Consider the following 12,868-nt stretch of genomic DNA (forward strand, 5'->3'; position numbering starts at 1 on the left):
GTTGGATTTGGATGCCCCTACACAGTTAAAAAATGTACGAAGTGAAGCGATCCACACACACATGTTGTGGACGTCCGTGGTTCCTATTGGTATTGCTGGTAAATAAATATCGTTCTGTCTGATTCGTGGTGGACCTTCCGTGTCTAGTCAAGCCAAGCAATCCTCACCACACCACATATACACCTTCCAATATAATAACTGGACCACAGAAATCGCCACCTCAGATTTGGCCTCCTCAAAGAGTCAAAGTTACGGGCAAGCGAAACAGATACCGTCCTTTTTTTTCTTCGTCTTTTGGACCGAGGGATTTACAGAGGCAGTCGACTGTCAAGGTTCCAGGCGCTTCTGGTCCACTGACCATAATTAAGCACCTCTGTGGGTCCGAAGGGGGCCCATTACAGGATCGTTTCTATATGGGCCGGTTCGCCGAGCCGCGCCATGCTCGTCTTCAGGCTCCGGAGTCCGGACGGAGTCGCGGGCCGTGGCCCTGCCTCAGTATTTCCTCTTCCCCGCGATAGGCAACAGAAACCGCAGCATAACAAGGAAAGCGAAGCGAACCCTCGCCGCGCGAGTTAGCGATGGCCGGAGAGGACGCCGCCGCCGCGAGGAGGCCCCCGAAGGAGGAGGAGGAGGAGGAAGATGACGACGATTTGGACAACGTTCCGCTGGCACTTTCCAGGGCCAAGAAAACCGGGTAATGCGAGCGCCTCCAAGGTCAAGAAGGAGGAGGAGGACGATGACGACGACTTGGACAACGTTCCGCTCGCACTTTCCAGGGCTAAGAAGGTTTGTTTGCCTCTACCCCAGATCTCTGCTTTCCGGTCTGTGGCTTGGCGGGCGTCGCAGTGCGAGTGACGCTAGGTCTTGAGAGTTTTTTTTTTTTGGATAATATTTGTTTTGCTAGGTTATCTTTGGTTAGCTCGTTTTATATGAACTTTATTTGTGGATGTTGTGGAATTGTAAGCGCAGAGGCCAATCTTTTCCGTCGGGCAGATATGCCCCGCCCTGGTCTCCAGGCCAATGTTGTGATAACTCGGGACCTATCTGTGTGCCTTGGAATTTTATCGGAAGTTTTGGGATTTAGTTCAAAATTGAGGGTTGTTGATTTTGAGCTGCGACTTAATTTTACTATGCATTATTTCAGTCTTCACTAAATTTTGTTGCTATGGCATGAGTACATGGCATGATGTGGCCCTTCATTGCTGAACTATCGTGGTCTTTCTTGGGCCTATTTCCTGAAGAGCTCTTGTGAGAACCTCGATTCGCGGATAATCTAGCTCTCACGACAATCCGAATATCGTAGTGCCTACGTGCGGATGAAGATAATGGGTTTATAGGGTTTATGATCTAGGAAGCGACGGATTCCCGCCAACGTGATAACTAAGTGATTTTCCCAGAAGTGATTCTCACAAAACCAGACTAAGAAGAGAAGTGTTTGGCTGACAGAATTGGATTCTGACGGCCAAAATCCGATTTTAAGCTGCCCCTTGTGTTTTCTACAGAAGCTAACGTTGCCCTGTCCTGTTTTGTAGGGAAACGAGAAGCAGAAAGGCAACAATAGCAATATGAAGGCTTCTTCGAAAGTCAAGAAAGAAGTCAGTTCTGATGATGATTTTGTCATGGTTGCAACTTTCACGCCCTATTGTTCCCAGCTATATTTCCCTACCTTCTTGTTTTGAAGTTAACAACTATGCACCTTTCAGCCAACGGCGCAGAAGAAAAGTGCAGGTGCTGCTGGAAGTAATGCCAAGACATCCAAGGTTAAAAAAATTAAAGATGAAGATTTGGAAGATCTCAAGGTATGCAATCTACTTGTACTTAGGTTGATATCCTGTTGTGTTGTAAATTTGCTTATTATCTTGTGACTTGGTGAAGGAGGACAAGAAAAGGAAGAAACGAGTGGGTGTCAAAGAAGAGGCAAAGTTGGCCTTGGCCATTGTAAAGGGAGAGAAGGTTAAGAAAGAGAGGAAAGTGTATGGTTTGCCAGGGCAGAAGCATGATCCTCCTGAAGAAGTATGCCCATTCTAACCTTCTCCAATCTGTTATTCATCTGCAAAGCAGCTAATCTTCTTTTTTATGCAGAGGGATCCATTGAGGATATTCTATGAATCACTCTATGAGCAGGTCCCCACCAGTGACATGGCTGCAACCTGGTGAGATACCACATATTTATAAGCTCGTAAAGATCTGTGTCACAAGCTAAACTAGATGTAGCTATAGTGTGGCCCATATCATGTTGGATCAGTACAGACCAATCTAGTGCATAAAAACCAATGGTATAAAATATCATATGCGAAAGGGCCTCTAGCTGAGTTGGTTAGGTGGACTGAGTAACACTTGTTAGGTCATGAGTTTGAATCCCAGTGGAAGCGACTTACATGCCCAGGTTAAAAAAAGGACACTCGTTGGTTCCTGGTTGTGTGCACACGAGATGGACTGACCTATGGGGGCAGATCCTCATGTAGGAGCTGGGAGGACTCAAAGCACAAGTAAGAATCTAGCCTATAGGGGGCGGACCCTCATGCTGCAGGGGGGTGGGGGCAGCTTTCGTGACCTTTTTCGATCAGGGCTCCGATTGATCCTTTCCTTAATATAATACCGTGGGGTGGTCTTCCTCCTACCGGTTGAGTTTTAATATGTCATGTTTGATAAATCATTGCCAATGGTTGCATAACTTTTTGAGATCTATTCATCTTCTCAAAATGTTTGTCAAGCAGTCAAGCCACAGCTTTGGCAAGATAATCAGTGGTGACACATCACTATGGCTGTATGGCAACAACGCTCACATTCTGTAATTGTGTAAACAACAGGATATACAAGATTTTTTTTCTAGGTTTTTTGTAACTCGTTATTACAGCTTTTGTTAATAATATGATGTAGCAGGCAACATAGTATTCTGCACATCCTGTTTAGTTGATGCCTAAGGGCTTGTTTGGATGCATGGGGATTGGAGGTGATTGAGGGGCATATTATATGCCCCTCAATCACCTCCAATCCCCATGCATCATGTTTGGGAGCAAAGGGAATGAAGGGGATTTAGTCCCTCCAATCCCTTCCATTCCCCTTGCTCCCAAACTTACCCTAAGGGTACCACAAGTAAGGCAACTTCTCCAGGCTAGAAAAAAAGTTTGACGTGGGACAGGGTGCTTAGAAAGTGTGGTGCACCACGTTTGTGTCTGAAAGCATACAGCTGCCTAAGACACTATGTCATGATTAAGCTGTAGCGTAGCAAACTTAGGCATGTATTTGCGCAGCTCTAATTTTGAACATGTAAACCTGCATGCAAAGACCAATCTGAATGTGATTCTCACGAAATGGATCATCCTTTGTTGTTCTGGCCCATGCCTTTTTGTGCTTCCATAATGTTGTGAACATAGTTGTTAAGGCGTCGCATAGGCGACGCAAGGCGTCCTGCTCGCCTTACTCCGCACCTAAGGCGAGTGGGGGATAGGCTGACAGTGGCTGGCAGCGGCGGCAGCTGCACGCTCCCCAGCGACGTAAGGCGTCCTGCTCGCCTTACTCCGCACCTAAGGCGAGTGGGGGAGAGTCTGCCGGTGGCGGCACGGCGCCGGCAAAGGAGAGAGGAGCGAACATAGGGACAAAGCGGGGGGAGGGAGAGAGAGACGCTGGTCGCTCGGGAGTTTTGTTGCTCCCAGGGAGGAGAAAGGAAGTTGGCTTAACCTAATCTTAATGGGCTAGTTGGGCTGATTTGTTGGCTGGCTGGCTAGTCTTTTTCTTTTATTGATCATTTTCTCTTCTTTATTATTATTTTTGTCCTAAATACTTTCTCAAATATCAATATTTTCCTACTTTTTAATAGATTTAAGGTGTCGCCTCGCCTTACGCTTTACCGTTTAAAAGTTAAAAAGGGGGTCAGTTGCCTTACCTCTCCTCACTGCTTTAATATTTAGCATTATTTTGGTTGATGTTAGATTAGTTGAAATATATCTTGTGAAGTAATATCTTCTGGAAGGTAACTAATGTTACCTGAAATAACTCCTTTTATCTTAAACCATGCCATTCTGATATGAATTCCTTAAGAAACACAATGCCAAAATTTAAGCCTTCTACTTGGTTTAAATTTAATTATTAAAAAACTGGCCTCTAGCATTTCTTACTTTCTGTTATGAAAAAGAATCTTTTGGTGACCATTTTTTTGTGTGTAGTTTGCTGTGTCTTGGTTTGAGCTAGTTCCCAGCAAATTCATCACTAGACTAGATCATTCCGATGCCATAGAATGTACTAACTTTCCATCTTACCTTGTGCGCCTACAACATGCCGGAAGATACCATTATCTGATCAAGTGTCCGCTGACACCACCCCCAGACCTGAATTTATATTTATGAACCGTGTTTGTTGTTCTGCAGTCTGTGTTAATATATCTATCCTTCGGTGTCAGAGGTTCAAGGATGCATGAACGTTCTTATTGAAGCAAACTGATATATTCAATTATTCTTTGGATGTGCATAGGTTGATGGAATGGGGTTTTGCTCCCGGTGGATGTGGCTAGAAAATGTTTTGAGAAGAAACAAGGTCAGAAGGTTAAGTCACCAGTCAAAGCAATTGTGGCGAAGAGAATTCCTTCTTCTCCAGCCAAGACACTGCCTTCATCTGCAAAGAAGTTAGTTATGCCTTCAAAACAGTGCTGGAAAGCTGAAGTCTCAGAAGAAAAGGAAGGCAAGTGATGACACAGATGATGACGACGACGACGATGATTTTGTAGCTTCTAAAGCAAAGACCAAGAGGCACAAGGCCTAGTTAGGTCCTAGCATCTCATTATCCTAGTAATGAGACGTGTTCTTCAGACAATTTCTAGCTCGGATGACCTTGGATGATTGTTCCTTCCATTGGTTTGCTCATTTGGGGCGCGCAACTAAATTATGTGAAGTAGCGTGTTGTGTTGTGTCAAGAAGTACCACTTGTCGATGGCCTTTTCAGATCTGGAATGAAGGTAAGTTCCTGCAAACTTTCACTTGGTTAGCATTTGACTCCAGTGAAACATCTGGTTGGTTAGCATTTGACTCCAGTGAAACATCTGGTTGGATGACTGTATTTGCACGGGGTAACATATTTCGCCGAGCTCGACGTAGGCGCATCCCCAAGCAAAACAGAATTTAGAATAATTATTAGGTTGCCGTCGATGATACGTAATTCTGAAAAGCTTGAACGCTTTATTCTAAACTTGTATGTCAATCGGGTTAGCAGAGCAGATCGCCAGCGTCTTCGGATCTTGTCATGTGGCGAACTTGCAACAAGATAGCATACCATGCTGCCGCATGGCAGTGTCTGTGATCAGACAAAAGGCAATAATGACACATGCACTATTCAAATTCTCGTGCACGACGGTCAGCTTCTGTACAGCGGCGGGCCACACAAATTGACGCAGGGACACGTCTTGAGAACCGACCTGCGAGATCATGGCAGCAGCTGCCGGCGACCAAGTCCCTGTCCGTTCACCTCGCTATGGGATGTACCACGAGTCAGCTCACTCACCACCTGCTCGTACGTACGCCAGTAGGGTTGTGAAACAAAGGTAAGTGGAAGCCTGCAAACGATCTGAACAATTTCTCCTTTCTCGGTAGCCAGAGGTCGGCAGCGGATGCTGCCACTGCCAGTTGTAGTTGTAGGTTAGGATCATTCCAGAGGCATCGGTCGTACGTGCCGAGACAAACAGGTCGATTTGCTGGCACCCTTTGACTTGGAGTCAATTCACTCGTAGTTTGTAAAGATGCACGGGGCAGGCCCTGGCCCTCTATATATCGTCAACGGCTCAGGATAAGATGTTTTAGCTAGGATTGCGATGCTTTCAGGTTCTGCTCCAACGGAGCGCAGTCGTCGTGGGCTGTGGCATCTTGGCATGGACCTACGATGTCGAAGGACACTTTCAAAAAATATTAGCAGAATTCGGTATAGGACACGGAAAATGATCTTGTATCTGGCGGACATAGCAAAAAAAAAGTTCAATTAGCTGGCTGTTACTCTGACAGTGTGTAATAAAGGGAGAAATCTGACGAAATGTCGCCATTGCATCTGCCCCTTTTCTTCTTTCTGCTTTGCCTTTCCTTTATTTATCTTTCGACCTCTTCTACAACTTTATCAAAAACCGTATATAGATTACAGTCCCTATCTTGTAGTAGTGTATTAGAAAAATAATAGAGATTAAACATAATTAATTCTGATCAGTTGCACGTCAATAAAACTTTTAGTACTTATTAGTATAATGTAAGATTCTACCGTGCTCTAATTAACTTGACTAAGTTTTAGTATCACATGTTAAAGTTCTGAGGGCCTTCCAATGACTATAGGAAAAGCTTCTGCCAGACTAACTGCAGCGTGTACCAGGGACTCAAACAGATACATGTACACAGAGAATGATAGAAAAACAGCTGTTCTTGTTTCCCTGCCGGCTGAAAATTGCGGCTGGATGTGACATCCCGAAGATACTCAGGGAGTGACCAGATTGAAGTGTATAATGTTGCAATTGCATGCGTTCTTTGCTCGTGCCGCTAACCTGTATTCACATGCGGAGAGAAAGTGTTACTTACAACTTAAATAACAAGAAAAGGGCACCAAAAAAGCACAGAAACAAGATAATCAACTGTGTCACAAAGAACCAATTCAACAACACATCTCCATTCCACCAAACAACATGACAGCCTAAAACCCAAAAAAAGATCAACACAATGTGCAGGGAAAGGAAAAACAATGGCCTACAGCTAATTCCCAGCAGGATCTTCGGTGGCCGTGCGCCTCCTTAGCTTGGCGCGCGTCACACGGATCGTCTCCTCCATCGGCGTCTCCTCTTCGAGCGCAGGGTCAAGCTCTTCTGCGCCCTCTGGGGCGTCACCACTGGCCTCGTCGATGGCCATCTTGTCCACCCCTTCGGCTCCAGGGAGTGATGGGGCGCTAGGCTCGGGTTTCGGTGAATCGGCACCTGTGGTTGGAGTTTGAACTGGGTCGGCAGCAGGTTTGACCTCGCCTTTCTTTGGGCTACCACCAGGTTTTAGCGCGGATGCAGCTACCGGAGGCTTTGTGGATGCCACTGAACCAGATCTCGCTGATGTTTGACGCTTGATCTTGGGCGAAGATGAAACGGGTTTAGTCTCCTGAGATTGCTGTGCCATTGCTGCTTGCCGAGCAGCAATAGATGATGCTCTGCGCATAACAGGTGCTGCTTGTTTTTGTGGTTGCGCCTGCTGCACCTGCACTTGTGGTTGTTGTTGTTGTGGCGGCTGCTGTGAATCCTGGAAGACATCAAAGCATGATTTTAACATGGCTAACAAGATAAACACTGCCAGATCAGTTAAACCAGAGCACACATTTCTGTACTACATTCCTTCCTATGGCATCATGACCAATATTGCATCAGAGAAGAACAAGAACAGTAAAAAAAAGTTTGAGCATCTGAGTAAACATGATGAACACTGAACAACAAATGATTCAATGGATTTTTTTTGACAAAAAAGAGAGTAATAGTGCATTTGATCCACACACACCTGATGAAGGCGTTGCCTTGATTTCTGAGAAGGTGACTGGGCCAGCAACATATTTTAAAACGTCAAAAGAAAGTACTTTGTCCTGCCGAAGCAGCCTTCTGAAAATAAAGTACAACCGTGTCGGTGGCTCGAGCTCTCAGCTCAAGGAGATTCCGGTCGATTTCATTCTCATGCTGAGAAATATATGGTTTAAAGAAAGTTCCATAAACATACGTAGTTCCCTGTAATGAAAGCACACATCAGCCTGTTGCCAAAAACTAAACTGTGAGATAGAAGAAGCAAAGGACAATCTAAAGACCTTTGTCTTAGGGTACCACAAGTATACAAAGAACATCAGCTTTGCTTCCGAGTAGAACGGTAGCCTTCAACATGAGCGCACAGAAATGTTAGTTTCTCGTCAATGAACTGAAGAAAATCACAGGCTTAAGCAGTCTCACCATGATATTGTGAAATCTCCGAATCTCTCCAAAACTGTCAACAGGGCAACTAAAATCCTAGACACAGGAAACAAACCTAAATTTGGCAGATTGTTCACGGAAGTCAATATTGCGACCGCATAATAATTTATTGAAACGCCTTACCAATACTGACACCAAAATATGAGCTGCGCAATCTCTGGTTTGTTCAGTTCAACAGTCTTGTAGCATTCGTAGGCAGGATAGGCATAGCCAAAAGCCAACCTACAGGAAATCGGCACATCAAATGCCACAAGATAAATGGCATGTTAGCGATTGCATATCGTGACAAAAGCATGTCCTTCCTCGTATAGTAAGTTGATGTTTCAGTAAAAGACTATTATTTTGTTTTTCCCCTTTTATTCATCCGTAATAAACCACAAAAAAGAAAAGCTGGCAATTTAAAGCTGCATGGCTTCAGTATCAAAGTATCCTTCAATAGACTAACATTTCAGACGCGTTTATAGCTAAACTGTAGATAATTCATCAACACAGAGATGAACAGGATCAAATCTAGTTCTTGATGAAGCAGGCCAAAGATTTTTTTTTAAAAAAGAGCATAGCAGTTTGACCTATCTTAACTCATACGAGAGTATCCTCCGATCTTAACCATTTGAAGAGATATGATTGTTAGAACATCATCTTCAAAAAGAATGAGTCGGACCGGAAGAATAAACGAACAGAACCATTGACCGTTGTGCAATGAATTAAAAACTTGCCCCCATATGCTCCTCGAGAAGAATAAAATACTTCCGAATGGTTGCGTGCTCTCAGCCTCATTTTCCGGCGAAGAGGCCAGGGTGGGCAAATCGACAATAACGAACGCATCTCCTCCTCTTTTTGTTTTGTTTTGTTTTGTTTTGAAGAAAGCAACATATTAAGGAGGAGCGAATGAGTGAAGTTAAACCAAGAGAGAGGCTGCTGAACTCTCCGAATGGGTCCCCACAAATCCAAATTTGAAAAAAAAAAACAGATTTATTAAAACCGGAACACTGGTGCCTCTGATAAGGCTCCAACCTCAAAGTGTCAATCTACAAAGAACACCGACGTTACAAGATTCGGAGCAAGGGAGCGCTTACAGGAGGACCCTGGAGAGGAACCCGCCCATCATCTTCTCCGACTCCGACTCCGACTCCGACCCCTCTGCGCTACTGCGCGCGACCAGATCCGCCAAAAGCGAACACAGATCAAAACACCATCCACCGCGCCATCACATTCCGGATGAGGGGGGAATCCACAGGGAGCCGAGCTAGCATACCATACCGCACAGGAACCTTGCAGGAGAGGAGGAGGGATGTGGACGGGAGACGGACGGCCGGCGCCGCGGTGGATGGGCAGGCAGAACGGCCAGGAGCTATGGTTTCTCCCCTCCCTCTCTCTCTCGCTAGTGGCTACGCAGCTACCCGTCTCCTCCGGCGGCTAAAAATACCGGTAATGCGTTGGAATGGCATGCGGAGAGGGAGAGCCGGAAGAAGAGGAGAGGAGAGGAGAGGAGAGGAGAGGCGAGCGCGTCCGCCGTGCCGTCAGCTCACTCACACTTGCATTGGGTTCTTCTAACCAACCCGAGTGGCCCTCTCGCTCTGCTCTCCTCCCCTGTTCAAGCTGAACCATGGCGCATGGCCGCATGGGTGTACCAGCGAGCGACATTTCTTTTAGCCAATTATTAATGTACCCTTGTCTCCGCCTCTCTATCGCAGGCAGGTGGGGTGGGGTCGTGGGGATGCCATCCATTGATCCATATTCAACGCTGTATTTGTATACTACTGTGCTATACACTTTCTTCCCTTATCCAACCGTTGGCGGTCAGCCAGCACAATTCACTTTGAACCTTTTTTTAATAGAGTCTCCTGAACAAAACCATTCGAAATTTTGTCACGGATTAATTCTCACGTGCTGATCTTACATATCCGAGAATAGTATGAGTATCAGAGTATGTTTGTTTCGAGAAGTGTGTGCGCGCGCGATCTTTTTTTTAGAAATAAATGGTACCTCATATGTTCACAATGTACTTAAAATTATTTTTTTAGAAAATATGTGGTAAATAAAAGTTGTATCAAAACACTATTGCATCGTCAGGAGGGGCTCAAATCTGGTCTGCCACTGTGCCGAGTGGAGTGAGGTGCGTTTTCGTTTTCCTGGCTGCCCCCTGGTCGAAGTGGCAAAGCAGGTAGGGTGTTGTGCTGGTACTATGGGTCTATGGTGCAGTACTGCAGTTCTACGTACATATCATGCTTGGTCTGATGTACTACTAACTAGTGTATAAATGGTGCAGTTCTACGTATATATAACACAACAACAGACACAGAGGTGGTGGATTGGAGATGCAGTGGACCACCCAGGCCCGGGTGCGCTCTGATCGGATCTGGTGTTCTGGCCGGCTTTCCTTTCTGTGTCGCACGCACGGCACGTAAGAATTCTTTGGTCCGGACGGGGCGAGAGCGCGTGACCACCGGACGTGCGTCCAAATCGCAAGGTGGCGGACCTATGGCTATGGGATGGGCGTCACTGTGCATGCATGTTCACGTTTCACCAACCATGTGCACGTTTAATTAGAGGCACAGCATATATACGTACGTGCTGCTTGTACGGTTAGTCTGTTCCCAAGGTTTTCGCGAAATACTTTTCACGATGCGCTACTATTCACAGTGGTGGCCCTGAGGATGAGGATGGGGAAGAGGGGCGGTCGCCGCGGGCACTCGAATTCATAAGGCCTAATTCTAGTCATGTGATCGAATAGCCCATCAACAAAATAATGAATATCTAAACTTTTAGAAAAAAATTATACTATAATATATATTCTTTTATTTACTTATTATTTGATATAAATATTTTTAGATGTATTTTGAGTGTTTAATTAGTAACATTTATATATTAAAAATAATTTAAAGGACCTCTATTTGAAACCTTGTTCTGAGCCCCAAAAATATTAGGACCGCCGCTGACTATTCAGGAGTTAGCCAAATCGTGATAACACAGTATATACTTTTCATGTTCACATATGCAGGATCGATCGGGCGACACGTCAACATATGGTGCTCTAAACTGATGTACTAACAACTACTGTATATAAGCTAAATCCAAGGACAAGGGATCTGGTACGTACAAGAGCGTGCACGTGAGCACGTCGCAGCTTTAAGATGGTTTCACATGATTGTCATGCATGGGCGTGGTGGGCGGAGGGTGTAGATTATGCTGGCCTCTTTTTTTTACTTCCATAATTCAACCACCGGCACCTGTGTAGTAATCAATTGCCAGAAACCCCGGTAGAGGACGTACTAACGAACTCTCCCCACTCCCAAATACGTGACGTTTTACTCTCTTCCGCTCCACCTACGTGACGCGGGGTGGGCGCGTTCCGCTGCGCCCCGCCTTGGGCAAGGATACCAATGCGACCAGCGAATAGAATGTATTATTACAATGTAGCATTAATCATGGTAGCACTAGCACGAGATACAACTTAAAATTATAAAAGGCACGTACATACAGTCCTGAGACGGTCCATTTAGCTTTACAAGTAGAAAGGACAGTTAAAAGATTATATGATATAAATCTGAACTTTCAAACAATAAATACAGTTAAGAGATATTATGTATGGAGAGTCCTTTAGAGACAGACTCTTCACGAACGGATCGTCTCTTGTAATTTTTTTTTTTCAATTAGCCCCTAGATACCCTGGAGAGATCATATATTAAATATCAGTTATACATACTCTATACAGCATGAGACACCATGTTTTTTTATTTCTTCAAAAGGAAAGGTTCATTCGATATAGATGATTTCTGCACCGGAGCAAGATACATGCACGCTTCACTTTCCAAGTTTAAACCGTGGGTAGGTGGTTTTTTCAAGATTGGTATCGTTGCCTTCTCCATCGTGGAAACCCTATATGCATTTAATTAGTAACAATGTCATTTGTGGTCAACTGATTTTCAAGTACGGTTAGAACAATGACACAACAAAGAAATCGCAGATTAAGGTAGTGTTTGGTTGAAGAGTCAAGTAGAACGGAGCCGTTCTATCCTAGTTTTGTTCCTGTTTGGTTACAAAGTAACTAGAACAGAACTCCAATTAGAGAATATTCTCCTCAGATTCGGAACCATTCCGCTCCAAAAAATCAACCGGACGGAGCCGCTCCGTTCTCATCCCGCTCTCACAGTCACGCTCCGTTCCGTTCACTCTGCAACCAAACAAAAAACAGAGTCGCTCCGTTCCAGATTACCAAACACAGAACAGAGCCGCTCCGTTACTAGAATCAGGAATGAAACGACTCTGTTCTACTTGACTCCTCAACCAAACACTACCTAAGAAGCGTGTTAAACTGCCATGGAAAGGGAAAAGAAGATTAGCAGAATGGCAGGGGTGCCATGGGTGGCACAAATACACCGATCATGATAGACAATGTTAAAGATGGAAAGTTATATACAGTAGGAAAAGGTCATGCACTCTTGATTCTGTTTGTGGTGTTGGGTTTAGAGCTACGCCTGCTAAATTTGGCAGTTTTGTTACCTACCATGTAAAAGTTTGAGATTGTGTCCCCTGATCTCGATAGTGCTATTAACTATCATGTAAATCATCCTTCTGTGCCCTTATAGGGCGAGTAAATCATCATCAAGTATATCTCTCTATATATACGTGAGTACAACCCATGTAGGGTATTACTTTATGCCATATTAACATGGTACAAAGCCAAGGAAATTCTTCTAATTATCCACCACACATCATTCTTCCTCCTCCCATGTGCCACTACTTCTATCACCATGTTGTTGATCTCTATACACTAAGTCATCGTGATTCGAGTGGCTAAATCTAATTTCTTCCTATGGTGTTCTCAACTACTTCCATATCTACAAAGCTTGAAGTTTTTGGGATACCTTGGTGGATCTAATGGCACACCTGAAAAGTAGATCACCACATCGA

At 44.7% G+C, this 12,868-nt stretch overlaps 2 pseudogenes across 2 annotated transcripts; one reads left to right on the top strand and one right to left on the bottom strand.

The window, feature by feature from the left end:
• Positions 1-271: 271 nt before the first annotated feature.
• Positions 272-4,983, top strand: LOC118474035 (ABC transporter F family member 4-like; annotated as a pseudogene). The gene is made up of 6 exons (XR_004853800.1): positions 272-786; positions 1,533-1,622; positions 1,704-1,799; positions 1,876-2,013; positions 2,083-2,153; positions 4,471-4,983. The product of XR_004853800.1 is annotated as an ABC transporter F family member 4-like (transcript).
• A 1,570-nt stretch (positions 4,984-6,553) lies between these two features.
• Positions 6,554-9,539, bottom strand: LOC118471895 (putative HVA22-like protein g; annotated as a pseudogene). Its single transcript, XR_004853801.1, has 7 exons — positions 9,215-9,539; positions 9,031-9,102; positions 8,078-8,176; positions 7,934-7,990; positions 7,795-7,858; positions 7,497-7,717; positions 6,554-7,244 (listed from the first exon to the last, which is right to left on the bottom strand). The product of XR_004853801.1 is annotated as a putative HVA22-like protein g (transcript).
• Between the last annotated feature and the right edge of the window lie 3,329 nt (positions 9,540-12,868).

This window comes from Zea mays, unplaced genomic scaffold (assembly GCF_902167145.1).
Source record: "Zea mays cultivar B73 unplaced genomic scaffold, Zm-B73-REFERENCE-NAM-5.0 scaffold_196, whole genome shotgun sequence".
NCBI classification, from domain to species: Eukaryota; Viridiplantae; Streptophyta; class Magnoliopsida; order Poales; family Poaceae; genus Zea; species Zea mays.